We start from the raw sequence: 16,046 nt of genomic DNA, 5'->3' as shown, positions 1-16,046 counted from the left end.
ATGTAAACAATCATTTTTGTTTCTCCTTTCCTGAGAGTTAGAATATCAAAAAGTTATCTTTTGAAGTCTGGCTATTGTCAAAGAGAGAGAAGCCAGAACTCAATCTTTTAAATGTATTTTGTGTTGTTGTTTTCCCCTCTGAGGTGAAAAGTTGCATGCAGAGCGTTAATTAACGTGCTGCAGGAACAAAGCCTCTCATGGAGTGAGGATGCGGGCTTGGGAGAAGGAAGTGCACTTGGAAATGGAGACAACCAATCTCACTGGGGACCAAGGGCCAAGGAAGCAGAAACAGAGAGAACTGTGCAGCTGGAGAGTGAACAATGTGTACTCAGGGACCTGAATAGATGGCCAGCCAATAATGCTATTACTTAATTTGTACAATTAAAGATAATCAAGGACAGATGGGTGGGAGGCTGAGGAGCCACCTCAACATCAGAAACTATTCACCAGGTTTTCATATTGAGCCAGTTCTTAATCAAAAACCAGTGAAAGAGAGTCTGGGTCCCAGTGGAAGTCTGTAAGTGATCATAATCCTTTCAGACCTGCTCCTGAAGGGTCCCTAGCTAGTCTCAGGTACCAGTGGACAAGAGTCATTGAGAGCGTTGATACCTAGGCACCTAAAGCATTATCCTGACCCCTGTTAGAGTCAGGAACATAGAGGAAATAGAGTCCTTCCAGGTGAGCAGAGCTCCACAGACCTATTTCCTCAGCTTTTAAACCCTTAAGTATAGAATTGAAATGGACAAATTTGAAGGTTGACAAAACCATCACATTACTTCTTTGGCCTTTAGGATACGAGCGCTGCAACAATGGTGAAAGGTCATAGAAAGTCTGTGAAATTGGCCCCCATGCCTCCACTCCTTAGGAAAGAAAAAGAAAGATTAAACTGAAAGAAATCTGTCCCAGGTGAAATAGAGAGATATGTGTCAATTTTAAAGGCATAAGTATGCAGAGTTGGCGACTTCCATCATATTTAGTTTACCCTCCTGGCCCCTACAGAAAAAGTCAAAAAAGAGTAGATTATACACTCTGTTAAGTAATATACCCCACTTATTTTGTATGACTTCATACACCAACAAAGTGATAGTCCATTTCAATTGATTGTATGTATAATTTAGCTGGATATTGGCTTACTCTGTAGCTATGGTAAAATTAATTTTTCAAGAAAATCTTTTCCCACTTAATTTGGGTTGAACTCTTTTAGAGGTGCATTGGTTGTATATTTGTTCAACAATAGCTTACACTTTTCTGCAAAGTCTTTTTTTCCCAGTGTTTTACCTTTTATTTTTTCTTTTGTTTTCAGCAGTTAGTCATCCCTTTGCATATTTTTCCCTGGTCATTTTTCTCATCTTTTCTTTCCTTTCAATTTTGTTTTTATTTACTAAAAACTTTAGATGAATGGAGGTTAGTGAATTTGGTAAGTATAGACCTTCCTTCTTGTCTCCTGAAAGAAGGATTGAAATATTTAAAGATATTACTCCAGAAGAACAAGTGACTATTAAAAACCACATGTGAAATTGACCAAAACAAATCAGTACATCAGACTATCACTTCATAGGTTACATACATTTTGATGACAATTTAAAAAGTGAAAGATGTTTCAGTCCATGTCATCTCTAGATACTTTGCCAATACCAAGCATAACGTTTCCCATTGTGGATATGTGTGGCTAAGGCTAATGTGCATTGTGAGCATTTACTTTGTAAATATAATAGCTTCTGCTTTAGATTCTGCCTTTGTGTTTGGCATGCAATAAATAAGTTTATCTTTTCTCTAAATTAGGAATAAAAACTGCTTTGTAATTTTTCTTTCTTAAACTAGTTAGCAATCACATGTTTTATTATACTTCCCTTTTCTATGCTTTTTTTCCCATATGTTTGAACTATGTAATAAAGACAAAAAGAAGAATAACTGTGTTGCTCAATGACATTACCTTTGTAAGTCAGAAACTGGTAAAGGCTCAAAAGACAGACAGTTCAACGACTGTTAAATCATGGGAAAATGATCAAACCTGCATATCTGATTTCTTGTAATTACTCTGATTCTAGCCCCTTTTGAAACTAAATAATTGAGAAGAAAAAGATAAGATTATAATCATGTTAGAGATATATAAGTGCCTGCTGGAGAAAAGCAAAATTCTTGAAAGATAAACCTGGGGAATCCAATTAAACTTCTAGAATCGCACAGTTCTGGATAAAAACTGAAGATTTTTCTTTGATTACTAATGAGAAGGCTTTTAAGTGATTTTGTCAGAAGGTTATTTGCTAATTAGAACCAAGTGAGATTATTTCTATGTGGTTCAGAAATAAAGTGAATTGCTGTTACATTAGAACGCATGTAAAAATAGCAATTACGGCAGCCACCAAGCATTTATTAGGTGATGACTATGGATACATACAATCTGTATGCAATTGATTGTGTTGTGGTAGTATTGCATCTTTTTGTAAGATTGAATGTAAAAATTATCTTTCCAAAGTCATATCTTTTCTTCTAGCTTTATTGAGGTATAATTGACAGGTTATAAATTATACTAATTCAGGGTGTACAAGATGATACTTTCATATATATATACATATTTTGAGATGATTGCCACAATAAAATTAGTTATTGCATTCATCACCACACAGAGTCACTTTTTTTCCCCCTTTGGTGGGGTGGTGAGAACATTTAAGATTGACTTTATAAGCAGATTTCAAGTGTATAATACAGTACTGTTAACCAAAGTCACCTTCTGAACTTGAGATCCTCAGAACTTTATCTTATAACTAAAAGTTTATACCCATATCATCCCCCAATGTCGTGCCAGCATCCCCCAATTTCCCACACCTTCCGGCCACTAGCAACTACCACCATCTACTCTGTATCTATGAGTTTCACTTTTGCTCTTTCTCTTTGCTTTAATACAAATTTAATGACCATTGACAAAATATAAACCTTAATTTTGCTGTAAATTTTGTCTATAATAAAAAGTAATGTTATCATGGTACAGTGATCTTTGTCTTGACAATGTTTACTTATTTTTGTATCTGATTATACTTTTTTACTTTTTTATTGCAGCATGAGCTGAAAATCCTGATATACACACATGTATAGTAACAAAAGAAACTAGAGTTACCACTGACAGATACCTATAAACTGTGTATTAAAGAATGCTTTAATTCTTAAAGACTCCTCAAAGTGAATTCAAGGGATATATAACAATGAGATCATCTCTGGAAATGTGTTAAGCATTGAGCAAATTTGTAAGCAGGATAGTGTTGTAGACTGCCTGTCCCCCTGAAATTTATAGATGGAAGCGTAACCCCCATTATGACTGTATTTGGAGATAAGGCCTTTAAGGAGGTAATTAAGGTTAAATCAGTCCATGAAGGTGAAGCCTTAATCCATTATGACAGGTGTACTTATGTAGAAGATGAGACACCAGGCATGTGCATGTGCAGAGGAAAGGCCACATGAGGACACAGGAAGAAGGCAGCCATCTGCAAACCGGAAAGAGAGTCCTCACCAGAAACCATCCCAGCCGGCACCTTGATTTTGGATTTCCAGCACCGAGAACTGTGAGAAAGTAAATTTCTGTCATTTAAGCCACCAGTCTGTGGTGTTCTCTTACGGCAGCCTGAAAAGACTAATACAGATTTGAATTTAAAATGTATAAATTAAATTTAAAAGGTATGATTTTATGCTAACTTCTCATTGGAAGTAATAGTAATGAGACTTGTTTTCTGTGTGTCAGAAGATTCTTCTCTGTTAGGAAATTGAAAAGCTTTATAATTTTGAATTCTTCCCCAAGCAGGTGCTGCTCTTGCATCGAAGACCTTCCATAGTGTATCCCGAGTGCTCCCCTTCAATCCTCCTATATCCAGGAGCTTGGCCAAAGACCTACTTTTTCAGCTGTTTTCATTATGGGGGCTGACAGGTGTTGATCAAAAGATTCATCTTTTTCAAATAGATGAAAAGTTTGCCAAATTTCCTATTTGAAATTGTCTTAATAGAGGTCTTCAAAAATATTTTTAAAAATATGTTCTAAGTTTAATATTGTCTTTTAAGACTTGTCCTTGAGGATGAGAGTGAGCTTGGTGATAGGTAAAAGGTGCGTATACTGAATCAATTTTTGATAGTACTGTTTAAACCAGGGGTCCCCAAACTTTTTACACAGGGGGCCAGTTCACTGTCCCTCAGACCATTGGAGGGCTGGACTATAAAAAGAAACTATGAACAAATCCCTATGCACACTGCACATATCTTATTTTAAAGTAAAAAAACAAAACGGGAACAAATACAATATTTAAAATAAAGAACAAGTAAATTTAAATCAACAAACTGACTAGTATTTCAATGGGAACTATGCTCCTCTCACTGACCACCAATGAAAGAGGTGCCCCTTCCAGAAGTGCGGAGGGGCCGGATAAATGGCCTCAGGGGGCCGCATGCGGGCGCGGGTCGTACTTTGGGGACCCCTGTTTTTTTTTTGTTGTTGTTGTTGTTTTTTGGTGTTTCTGAAGCTGGAAACGGGGAGAGACAGTCAGACAGACTCCTGCGCCTGACCAGGATCCACCCGGCATGCCCACCAGGGGCGACGCTCTGCCCTCCAGTGGGCGATGCTCTGCCCCTCCGGGGTGTCGCTCTGCCGCGACAGAGCCACTCTAACGCCTGGGGCAGAGGCCAAGGAGCCATCCCCAGCGCCCGGGCCATCTCTGCTCCAATGGAGCCTTGGCTGCGGGAGGGAAAGAGAGAGACAGAGAGGAAGGGGGGGGGAAGCAAATGGGTGCCTCTTCTATGTGCCCTGGCCGGGAATCGAACCCGGATCCCCTGCACGCCAGGCCGACGCTCCACCGCTGAGTCAACCGGCCAGGGCCGGGGACCCCTGGTTTAAACAGGCAGTGTTGACGAATTTGCTCAACATCATGATGGATGACAACATTTTTTCAGATATTTTGCCTATGTTTTTAATGCTAATGCACGGCAACACAGAACACAGTAAACCTTGATGTGTTGCCAAGCACCAGAAGTGCTTCATCTGTATAGAGTTTCCAAAATTATGCCTGAGTTTTACATTGTAAAAAAATCTTTCACCATTACAATGATGTTGTGACCACTGAAGTGTTTATGAGGGGCTCTGATAGGAGGGGTCTTTTTGGACATCATCATGGTGAACATAATAGGTAAACACCAGTACTGGACTGACTGGACTGAAAGATTACCCAGGTTTATGTTTCTGAACATTGAAGGTAGATAAGACAGCTTCCTGTTCTTGCAGCCACTGTATAGCTGACCTGTATCAATGAAATGGACAAATATATTATCAATTCTGGAAGGAATGATGTCATCTGACTGCTGTGTTGCTTTAATGTTTTTTCTCTGCTGTAAGCCATAAACAAGATGGATCATTTAGAATGCATTTGGCTTCACCACTGATCTACATTCACCCAAAGTAATTTCCATGGCAATATCGTATTAATATGGCAGTAATCTAACATTGTTTTAGCCTCCATTTTTACATATTTAAAATATACATCAAACCGTCCAAAAAATTGGATACTCGTGGGTAGATTGAGATTTTTTACAAAAGACTTCCTTAGAATTTTTAATCTTGAGTCACTGTGTGGGGGTGGTCAACTACAGAAAACATAGCTGTAGTTCTGCTTTTAATTTAAAACACTCCTTAGACTTTTGAAAGGTGTCAGACTCCAATGTGTTTAAAACCATTGCTCTAACAAAATCCTTACTCCCAGAATACCAACTGGGAACAGCGTTTACTCTTTTAAAAATCCAGCTAAGTGGAATTAGTACAGTGAAGCTAATCAAATCCATACATAGCACCATTCAGTGGTTTTATTAATCACACCACTGCCCTGTGGTGGCGCAGTGGATTAGGCATCAACCTGGAATGCTGAGGTCACCGGTTCAAAACCCTGGGCTTGCCTGGTCAAGGTACATTAATCACACCAGGGTATTAAGAAAATTCCTAATATCCTTCCTCTCAGAGAGGAAGAAATATTTGGAAACTCAAGTTAGTTCTTGCATTGATGTAGTGATTCTAATGAGTCCTTCGGAGCTTCTATTAAAAAAGAAAGACTAACAAGTCATGACTCATGTTCTACTCTTTGACTATATTTTTTTCCTCCCAAATCTTGTGCATGACCTATAGCCACAAGTGTCCAAAGAGTTTCAAAATGAAACTATAAAAGTTGAAGAAAGGTTGCTATTTAGGACCATCTTTGTGCAATCTTAAGAGAATCTTTTAATAGTCATGCATTTAAAGGGCAGATAGTAAGCAATAATTATGTTCTTTTGCACTAGATTCTATTCACTTCAACTGTATCCTATAGAAAATGTTCTGCAGACAAAAAAAAAATAAGTTGATGAAAACCACTGCTGTATTTAATTGAAACTGGTCAGGAATACTAAAAGGCATTCATCGCCTTGGAGTCATTGGAAACGTGATCTTTCTATCTCTGCCCAGCTTGCGGTCAGTTCTCACGTGGAAGGTTACAAATACTTACACATTAGCATCAAGTAGTGCAGTGAAATGAACTTAACAATTTGGGAAGGCAATTCAACTTAAATGAGAAAATATTTTTTAAAACCCCACTGTGTTTACATTTTCTACAGGAAAAATGTAAAACCAAAGACAAGAAGATGAAAAGCTGCATGTATGTGTGGGTTTCATTACTTGCAGGTGTTAGAGGAATAGAAAGATAGATGTGGGTGCTCTTAAGATTACACGTTTATCAGGGAGGTCATATTATAAAGAAGTAATGTACTGCGTGCAAAAACCAAAGAGACCAGAACAAGATAAAACTCCAGGCTCCATTGAAAAAGGCAGCAGCTGTGGGCAGGATCATTGCTTGTGGTAAGAAGAATGAGAATGACTTCATGAAGGGGGTGACACCCGGCCTGGATCCTGAGGAATCAATAGACTTTCATTCATTTCTTCCTATATTTAAAAGAATTTAGAGGCAAATGTAATAATATCTACCCATCAATAGCTAGATTTTTAAAAACAACAAAGAACATAAAGCTAAAAACACATTAAACAGAAAACAAACCAACATTCTAGTGGAGTAATGGGCTATGGAGATTATGAAATAGACTATGTCCCATGAACACTGCTGGCCTGAAATATAGCCCAGGGGAGGGATCTAGGGTATTACATCACCTAGATGGAAAGTGTCCCAGGCTCTTAAGTTAAAATCCTAAGTGAAATTAAAATCTTAAGGTTAAGAATGCACTCAAAGTTCAGTATCAGGCGGAATGGGGAGGTATTAGCTGTCTAGGCTGGCGGATGGAAATGCTGCATGCAACCTCATAAGGCCAAAGCCCTCTTTATTAAATCGTGGGGAAAATATTCCTGAGCTGAAGGCATGGCTGAGCCATGGGAAGAAGACACCTAGGTGTCTGCTGTGAACATAAGCAAATTAAAAAGCAAAGTTAGGGAACAAGCTTCTTATCTTAGTGCCCTGCTGGGTGAGGCACAGCCAGCCAGCAACAATGGGGGGAGCAGGGCGCATGGTGGAGGAGAAGCCAGTCTGACTGTGCTGTTAGCAGGGCGTGCCTTTGCCTCCTATTCTTCTCTTTATCTTCACAATATCAACACTGTTTTGCTTCTATACTGATCTCCTGCTTCACCCAGCGCTAGGGATGTTCAGAAGACTGCGGAATTCAGAGAGGGCAGCAGAGACCAAGAAACCCAACGCTCTGTGTGCTCGCAAAGTCAGAAGAAGAACACCAGGTAGGAACTCATATTTCCTCAGGGTCTGAATGATCACGACTTTTCCTGGAGCCTTCAGCTCTGAAGAGCCCAGGTCTTCATTGGAGCATGCTCAGTGTGACTCAGCAGCCCAGGGTCTTGATTGCTTGCTGGTGTCCACAGTGCTGCACAGCTGGGGATGGGGCTCCCAGGGGTAGGGGCATCACGTGAGAAGGCTAAGGGCCTCCTATCACCTGTAGCTGAAGTAGAAACTGATTGAGAGCAAGTGTGAGAGAAGAGGGTGATGATGTTTATTGAATCAAAAATGTAGATGTGGGACTGAAGGGGTTTTAGACTTTTGTCTTATATCCCCTAAAGAATTATCAATATTTTATGCAGGGTCTGGGGGTGAATGATGATACGATTAGTGTTTCAGCAATAGTGTTTCCATGGCAGCTCCAGGGATCAATTAGTCTAGCAGGGGTAGTCAACATTTTTATACCTACCGCCCACTTTTGTATCTCCGTTAGTAGTAAAATTTTCTAATCGCCCACCGGTTCCACAGTAATGGTGATTTATAAAGTAGAGAAGTAACTTTATAAAATTTATAAAGCAGAGTTACAGCAAGTTAAAGCATATAATAATAATTACTTACCAAGTACTTTATGTCGGATTTTCGCTAAGTTTGGAAAAATAAATCTTTATAAAACAACTTACTATAGTTAAATTTGCTCCGCTACTGCCCACCATGAAAGCTGGAACGCCCCACTAGTGGGCGGTAGGGACCAGGTTGACTACCACTGGTAGAGGCAGGCTGAGCTGGGCTTTAGAACTAGAGAAATATGCAGGTTAGAGACACGAAATAAATTCAGGCTGTAATAGAACTGTGAAACGGAAAGAATTGCTCTCGGTGACAATAAGGAGTTTGGGTTTTAATTTGTTACTAGAGGGAAGGGATGGAGTCAGTACACCCAAGTTTATAGTTTGGATGATTGGGGAGACGATGCTGCTGTTACTGAAACTGCATATCGTGGGAAAGAAGGGGAAGAGTTAGGGTGGATAGGGACGGATTCGTTCCATCTGAGCTACCTTGACTTAAAGGTGCTCATGGAAATTCCAGTAGGAGATTTGCCGAATGGCAACTGACCATTTCAGTGGCTTAACATAATAGAGGTTTATGGTCTTCCTGCTGTGAATTTCTAAATAGGCATTCCTGATATGTGGGCAGCTCTCCTGCAAGCAATAAGGGAAGAAATCAGGCTCATTCCCAGTTATTTTCATCTAAGGCTGCCAGTCATTCCTTGCATCCAAGGAAAACAAGAAGATCATCTTGGGAGGTGAGCAAGCTTGGAGGTAACAATTAATGCACACCAATTACTCACATCCAGTTGGCTGGAATTACATCATGTGGTCATGTGAAACTGCTACGGAGGCTGTAAGACGTATTCTAGCTCATGTTTTATTACTTTTATTGACTGAAAGGCATGTGTCTCAGAGGAGAGGTGAATTTAGGAGTCACCAGCCCCTCGAGATAGTTGAAAGATGAGAGTAAATGAGAACTCAGCTTTCCCAAATCTCTCTTAGCCATCAAGCTTCCCAGCAGATGGGCTGGCTGCCTTGATAAAGCCAGAGGACCTTCATTCTTGAGTTCACAGGGTTGACGCCTGGGGAGTGGGCTGTAGGTACCTTGATAGGAATGTGCTGCTGGCTGTGGAGGCCACTGAAGTTACAATGTTTAAGTATTCAGACATATGCTACATTGTTCTAATTTGATCTTTTGTTCTGGGCCTTGCAAATGTGGAGGGAGCTCCTGGTCCATGACATTTCCAAAATTAAAATATGGAAAGAAATGAGTGAAGAGGACAGAGATCTGAACTCTGGGGGAAACCAGCTTTAGGAAGCCAGAAGAGAAAGATGGAGGCTGAAGCAGGGTGAAGAAAAAGGAAGGAAGCTAGGAAAGAGCTGCGCTGTGGGGAGAGGTGGACATAGAGGAGGGTGAATACTCAACAGTCACAGAGAGATGAGCAAGCAGGTAGAATAAATATCATATGTACATTCTTAGGTATTTCTACCGCAGCTCAAATCACCCTCTCGCACTTGCTCTCAAACAGGTTCTATTTCAGCTGCAGGCAAGGCCCTCAGCCTTCTCACGTGATGGCCCTCCCCCTGGGAGCCCCATCCCCAGCTGTGCAGCACTGTGGACACCAGCAAGCAATCAAGACCCTGGGCTGCTGAGTCACACTGAGCATGCTCCAATGAAGACCTGGGCTCTTCAGAGCTGAAGGCTCCAGGAAAAGTCTTGATCATTTTGACCCTGAGGAAATAACCAATTCCTGCCTGGCATTCTTTTTCTGGCTTTGCAATCACACAGAGCATTGGGTTTCTTGGTCTCTGCTGCCCTCTCTGAACTCCGACGTCTTCTGAACGTCCCTAGCACTGAGTAAAGCAGGAGATCAGTATAGAAGCAAAACAGTGTTGATATTGTGAAGATAAAGAGAAGAATAGGAGGCAAAGGCACCCCTTGCTGACAGCGCAGTCAGACTGGCTTCTCCTCCATGATGCGCCCTTCCCCCCCCCCCCCCCCATTGCTGCTGGCTGGCTGCGCCTCACACAGCAGGGCACTAAAATAAGAAGTTTGTTCCTTAACCTTGCTTTTTAGTTTGTTTCTTAGCACATTCAACTTGACGGTTAAGCTTGTGACTGTTATACCTAAAAAGAAGAAAAAAAATCTGATTTTTCACCCACTCATCTCAACACTGAATATTACTGCAGGAGCGCCTTCCCCTTGGGCTGTGATTCATGCTATTTGGGCAGCTTGTCTTCCCAACCGCAGGTTTAAGGGAGACCAAGCTACAGTTAGTGGGAGCTGTTTACAAAAAAATTACTTATATACTCTGCGTAGTAAAGAGTACCCACCACAAATGTGGTGATGTTCAGTTAGGACAAAATCACCATCTGCAAAATATATGGTTTTGTAGACTCTATACTTTTCATAAGATGGATTAAACAAACTTTTCCTTCAAAGTTTGATGCTATTTTTAATATTTATCAAGCATATGCAACATGGGGATAGGAATTGCTTGACAGGAGGTAGGTTTTATTCCTCTTAATTGTATTATGTCACACAATGCAATGCGGTATGAGTTGATTATCTAGATAACTCAGACTAAAAATATTTTGCCCCTGCTGCCTACTGGGAAATTCTCGTACGTGCAATTTTCCACCCCTGACTTGGCAGCCTAAGGATGGACCTTGGGCCTGGATTATTCCTTATCAGGAGGTAAAGAGCCCACAGAGCTTGTGCTGGCTGCATCACCTCCTGTAGGAACATCTAGCCCTGTTTCAGACTCAACATGTGCTCTCTTGTCTGGCTTAAGTGTGTGCATCATAAAGCATCTGGTCAACCCCACTGCTCTGTCTGCTTCTGTGGGACGGGAGGGGGGGTAAGCAGCCTTCTGTTGCATCACAGGAGGGATGCACACAGGCCAACTGCTTTGTGCAGTCCACCAGGCAAGTCCAGCTGGTCATGAAAAACCAACACCACACTTGAAGCTGATTTTGCTGTTTCTTCTTATTCGCTTTTTTTTTCCTTTCTTTCTTTCTTAGAGAATCAGGGAGAGAGAGACCAGAACATCAAGCTGCTTCTATATGTGCCCTGACCAGGGAATCAAACCGGCAACCTCTGCAGTCCAGGAGACACTCCAACCAACTGAGCTATCCAGCCAGGGCTTAATTTTATTGTAGTCATTGACAGAGAGACCGACAGAAAGAGAGAAAGAGAGGATGGGGAAGGGAAACATCAATTTGCTGTTCCACTCAGTCATGCACTAATTGGTTGCTTGCCCTGTGTGCCTAGACTGGGGATCAAACCCACAACCTTGGTGTTTTGGGAGGACGCTTTTAATTGACTGAGCTAACTGGCTAGGGTGCTCTGTTTCTTCTTTACGTGCAGAAAGTGCAGTTTCATCCAGGCCTTGGCTGTGCTGTTTTTATTGGAGACTTTGATATCAAGATTCATCTGGCAGAAGAGTTCACACTTCTACTCCTGGTCACAGACAACAGGGACACTTAGCTCGACACTGACCAGACGCTATAGGTTGAATTTGCATTAATTTGTATTTTATATATTTTAATTTGAATTACCAAGATAAATAATTATTCTGATAATTCTATATATATAGCCTTTGTTTTGTCGGCCTGAATTCCACCTTCTCAAATACCGACAGGTAGGTGTCTCATGAGAGAGAGAGAGAGAGAGAGAGAGAGAGAAGTATATGCCTCTGTATGGAATTCGTACAAAAAACTTGTTTTTGCATGTTATAGAAAAGCTTGGCTCCACAAGCCCACCTACACCCATGTTCTTGTCCTGCTTGTCCTTTTGGTGGCTTCTTGATGAAGCAAGCCTACCAACCCTGCCCGGAAATCTCTCATCTCCGAATGCCACTGACTCTCTCAGCATCTGGTAATGAGGGTTGGGCTTAAAAATGTTTTTGTTGTTGTCACCGAGTGGCACAGACACTTCATACTTTGAATCCAAACCAACCTGACCTACAGAGGCTCTTGTTTCTCTTTTAGCATCCTAGAGGCCCAAACGTTGTATGAAAGGTGACGGCCTGTGGAGTGAACTTTGACCTGTAAGAGACAGGAAACCAGAAGGAGCTATCTGGCAAAGTATCCACTCTTGATCTTCTAATGGACTGTTCTTAGATTTAGAGCTTCCATTTATTTTCCAAGGAAGGCCTCATGAGACGTAAGAACAGCTCTATTTTCTCGTATTTCCTTGACTGGCTTGGCAAGACTAAATAAAACCGTACAACGCCAATTCAAAAGGAGGATCCAAGTGGAAATTTGCAGAGGTATTTTCTTTAGCTTCGTATAGCCAAAATATCTATTTTCCTTTAATGAGGAAAACTTGAAAGTTAATACCATGATAGTTTGCATAATTTGTGTAGTCCCTTTTATGTGTAGCAAGAACATAAGAAAAAGTGGGTTTAGAATTCCTTCTCTGCTTTCAGAGAAACCTGGATCCTGAGGACCGTGCTTTTCGCTGTTCAGAGCAATGACACACGGGACTGTTAAGTGAGTGGAGCAGTCAGATCTGCAGGCGAGAAGGGCATGACCACCCCGAGAAGCTGCAGAGGGGACCGCTAATTTAAGCAGTACCACGGACAAGTAGAACTCCGTGAGGAAGAACAAATACCCATCGTATTTGAGAAAGTTTAAAAACTTTTCTATAAGCTCCAACCTCCACATCCTAACTAGACCTGCCAGGAAGACCTCTGTTACTATTAAAGGTTTGGTGTTTCATTTTAGTGTGGAGCAGTGTTGAAGGATCTGGAAGTGCGGACAAGACAGCCTGATTTTAAGTTAGATAGCACATAGGAACACTGTCCTTTGGTTCACTCGATAGTAATCTTAGTATAATTCATTTTCTAGTGTGAGTGCAATTATTCTCTACTGTCGGGTGTCTAGATCTAATGTCCCTTGTTAAAGAACAGTTTCTGGTGTACTGAGATCCCAGTGGAAGTCCTAATCATCCCCACCTTCAGTGCTGTCCAGGCATTCATCTCTAAAAATTAAAAGCTAGTAACATAACTTGTGAAGTTCAAGTATTACAGATGTGCTGTGCCCTGTAAAATCAGGCGAGCTGACGTTGCCCCCTCTCTACCCCATCCCTGAGTCCCTGGGGGTGTGCACTTGTTACCCACCTCAAGTCTGTGCTGGCCAGCCGCGCCCTGATTCTCTGAGCCTTTGTTCTGCGGGCCTGACTTGCACCTGCTCAGATGCCCACGTGTAGGCGCGCAACCCCCGTCCTTGCTCTGATCTCTCTCCCTGGGTGCAGAACTCTGCTGAGCATTGCTTTGAGGCCAGCAGACTAGCGGCTCAGCACGACGTCATTGTTAGGGGCTTTTACTTTGTCCTTTGATGTTAATCCATCCAGAAACAGATGTGAGAACTCTGGAGAGTTCCATTGTCATATCTGTCTTCATGGTTCAGGGTGTACAAAGAAAAAATACCCTACAGACAATTTGAGGCTCCGCTCCCCTCTGCAGAGCAACATTTTCCTAAAAGCCTCGAAACCTGAAACCCGGCAGGTGGCGGACAAATTGAAGGCAAATAAGAGAGAACTTAATACTCCCTGGCCTTTTATTCTACCGTTTCCTTCCACATCTACTCCCTGCCCTCACCTACTGCACTCCGTCTGATGTAGCGAACTCCTAGACTCCACTGTCCTATGCTCTCAGCTCAGTGTGGCCAACGGGAGGTAGTGGCAGAAGTCTGGAGAACACGGTAAGGGGATAAGCTGGAGTATTTCTTTCCCTGTCTGTTTTAAAGGGTTGTTTAGAAGCTTCTGAGCCCCCTCCATGGCTGTAGCTCCTGTCTTACAGACCTGCAGTGGCTCCAAGTTCACCAGGTGCACCACCTCCTGAGTGGCTCTCCTCCCTCTATCCCTCCCTCCCTAGTTCCTTACTTGTGCTCACATCTGGCTTGACTCACCATCCCTTGTGTCACTTTCAGCATTTTTTGTCCCATGGAAAGTTATCTGTGCTAAATGTACTATTTAAAATATTATACTGAACCACATAAAATTTGCTGATAGTGAATTGAATCTGTTTAGTGAAAATGACCATCACAGATAGTTTCACCAGATGTTCAGGAATTTCTGTTTTCTCTACAGGTTCTAACGGATACACGACCCCAAACAAGGCAGCTGGAAGCCTCTGTCGTAAGTGGAGTGAGCTGAGAATTGGAAAGCTTTAATGAAAGAAATATTACTTAAACTGAAATTGTAATGACAAGCACAAGTTCACCAAATAAAGAGAAAATGAATTGGTGTGAGGGCAAGCTCTGGGACAGATGGAGGCTAAGAAGGGACAGTATCTTTGGGCAGAGGGAGGTTTGCCATGGCTCCGATTCATGACTTAAATCTGACGGCAGTGTGGACATCTGAAAACCAGTGTGTTCGTTTGCTAGGGCAATTTAAGCAAGGTGGCTCCAGCAGCGGAATGTATCGTCTCACAGTGCCGATAGTGAGCAGTCTAAGGTCCGGGTGTTGTCGGGAGTGGCTCCTTCTGCGAGCCATTGGGAGGAATGTGTTCCTGGCCTTTCTCCTCCCTTCCAGTGGTTTGCTGGCCATCTTTGATGCTTTTTGGATTGTAGACACATCATCCAATTCTCCACCTTTGAGTTCACATGGCATCCTCTTTGTGTGTGTATCTGTGTCCAAATTTCTGTTTTTAATAAAGACACCAGTCATACTGGATCTAGGTTGACTCTAGTGATATGATTTTACCTTGAGTACCTTTAAAAAAAACCTCTCTCTCTCTAAATTGGGTAACATTTCAGTTACTGCAGGTGAGGACTTCAACATAGGAATTTGAGGAGGAAGCAATTTAACCTGTAACAACCAATTAAGACACTTTCCCATAATTCAAGCAAGCAATAAAGGCAACCAAACCAATTACAGTTAGAATGTTGAGGAAAAAATAAGATTACTGTAAATCTCTAGGAATAATAAATTGAATATGAAAATCGAGTGAGAAAGAAAACACCGAAGTTGACATTAAATATTCTTTTCAAGGAGGCTTGGGAGATGATGAGGACTTTATCTGAAAGAGGAACATAAGAGAGAAAGGAAGTTCACTGTAATTTTAAAAACAATTCTTGTTGGAGAGATGGGGATTCAAGGTATATCATGTTTGTTTTGCTACATTGAATTTTAAAGTATCTGCAGAACACTTAATTGGAAATACCCAGTAGGCGGGGACAACCGGGGGTCTGGGGCTCTCAGGTTGGACTTCCTGGGATCCGCTCTCACCTCGTCATCTTCCACTGTGATGCAGGACAATGAACTCAAGGCTTTCCTAGCTGCAGTTTTCTTACCTGTACGTTGTGGATGTTCACAAAGTTGCGATGGATTGTCGGGGGATTAAAACTATAAGCCATGGCAAACAGTGTAGAGCCTGGCACGAGAAGGTGTTAAATATTTGGAAGTTGTTATCGTGATTACTCTGGTGACCCTGAGGAGTGTGGGTATTAGGAATAGACATGCAGGTCAGTAGACGGAGGGTAACACAGAAAATCAAACTAAAGTCCCTATAACACAATAGAAGGGACAAAGTTATAAAAAAAGTCTCAGAAGCAAGATATATTTCCTCTGCATATAAAAGCTAAGAATAAGGCCTGGCAGAAGGAAGCCTCCTGCCATCTTTGCTTAATCAAGTTCCTTGAACCCTGTGCCCCAAAATATGCCCAGTTTATTGTTATCCAAGTACATAGGAAAAGAACTCTTGAAGAATTACAATTCCTCAGGAAAAAAACTGTAAGAAAAATGTAATGCTAGTGGTCAAGGCCA

The 16,046-nt window shown here is 41.6% G+C and overlaps 1 long non-coding RNA gene across 1 annotated transcript; it reads left to right on the top strand.

Annotated features, from left to right (window-relative positions):
• Nucleotides 1-3,447: 3,447 nt before the first annotated feature.
• Nucleotides 3,448-14,967, top strand: LOC136320358 (uncharacterized). Its single transcript, XR_010728319.1, has 4 exons — nucleotides 3,448-3,669; nucleotides 11,297-12,546; nucleotides 12,706-13,981; nucleotides 14,370-14,967. It is a non-coding gene; the product is annotated as an uncharacterized lncRNA (long non-coding RNA).
• Nucleotides 14,968-16,046: the final 1,079 nt, after the last annotated feature.

The sequence above is a fragment of the Saccopteryx bilineata genome, chromosome 1 (assembly GCF_036850765.1).
Source record: "Saccopteryx bilineata isolate mSacBil1 chromosome 1, mSacBil1_pri_phased_curated, whole genome shotgun sequence".
Taxonomy (NCBI): Eukaryota; Metazoa; Chordata; class Mammalia; order Chiroptera; family Emballonuridae; genus Saccopteryx; species Saccopteryx bilineata.
This window is presented reverse-complemented; position numbering and strand designations above follow the sequence as displayed.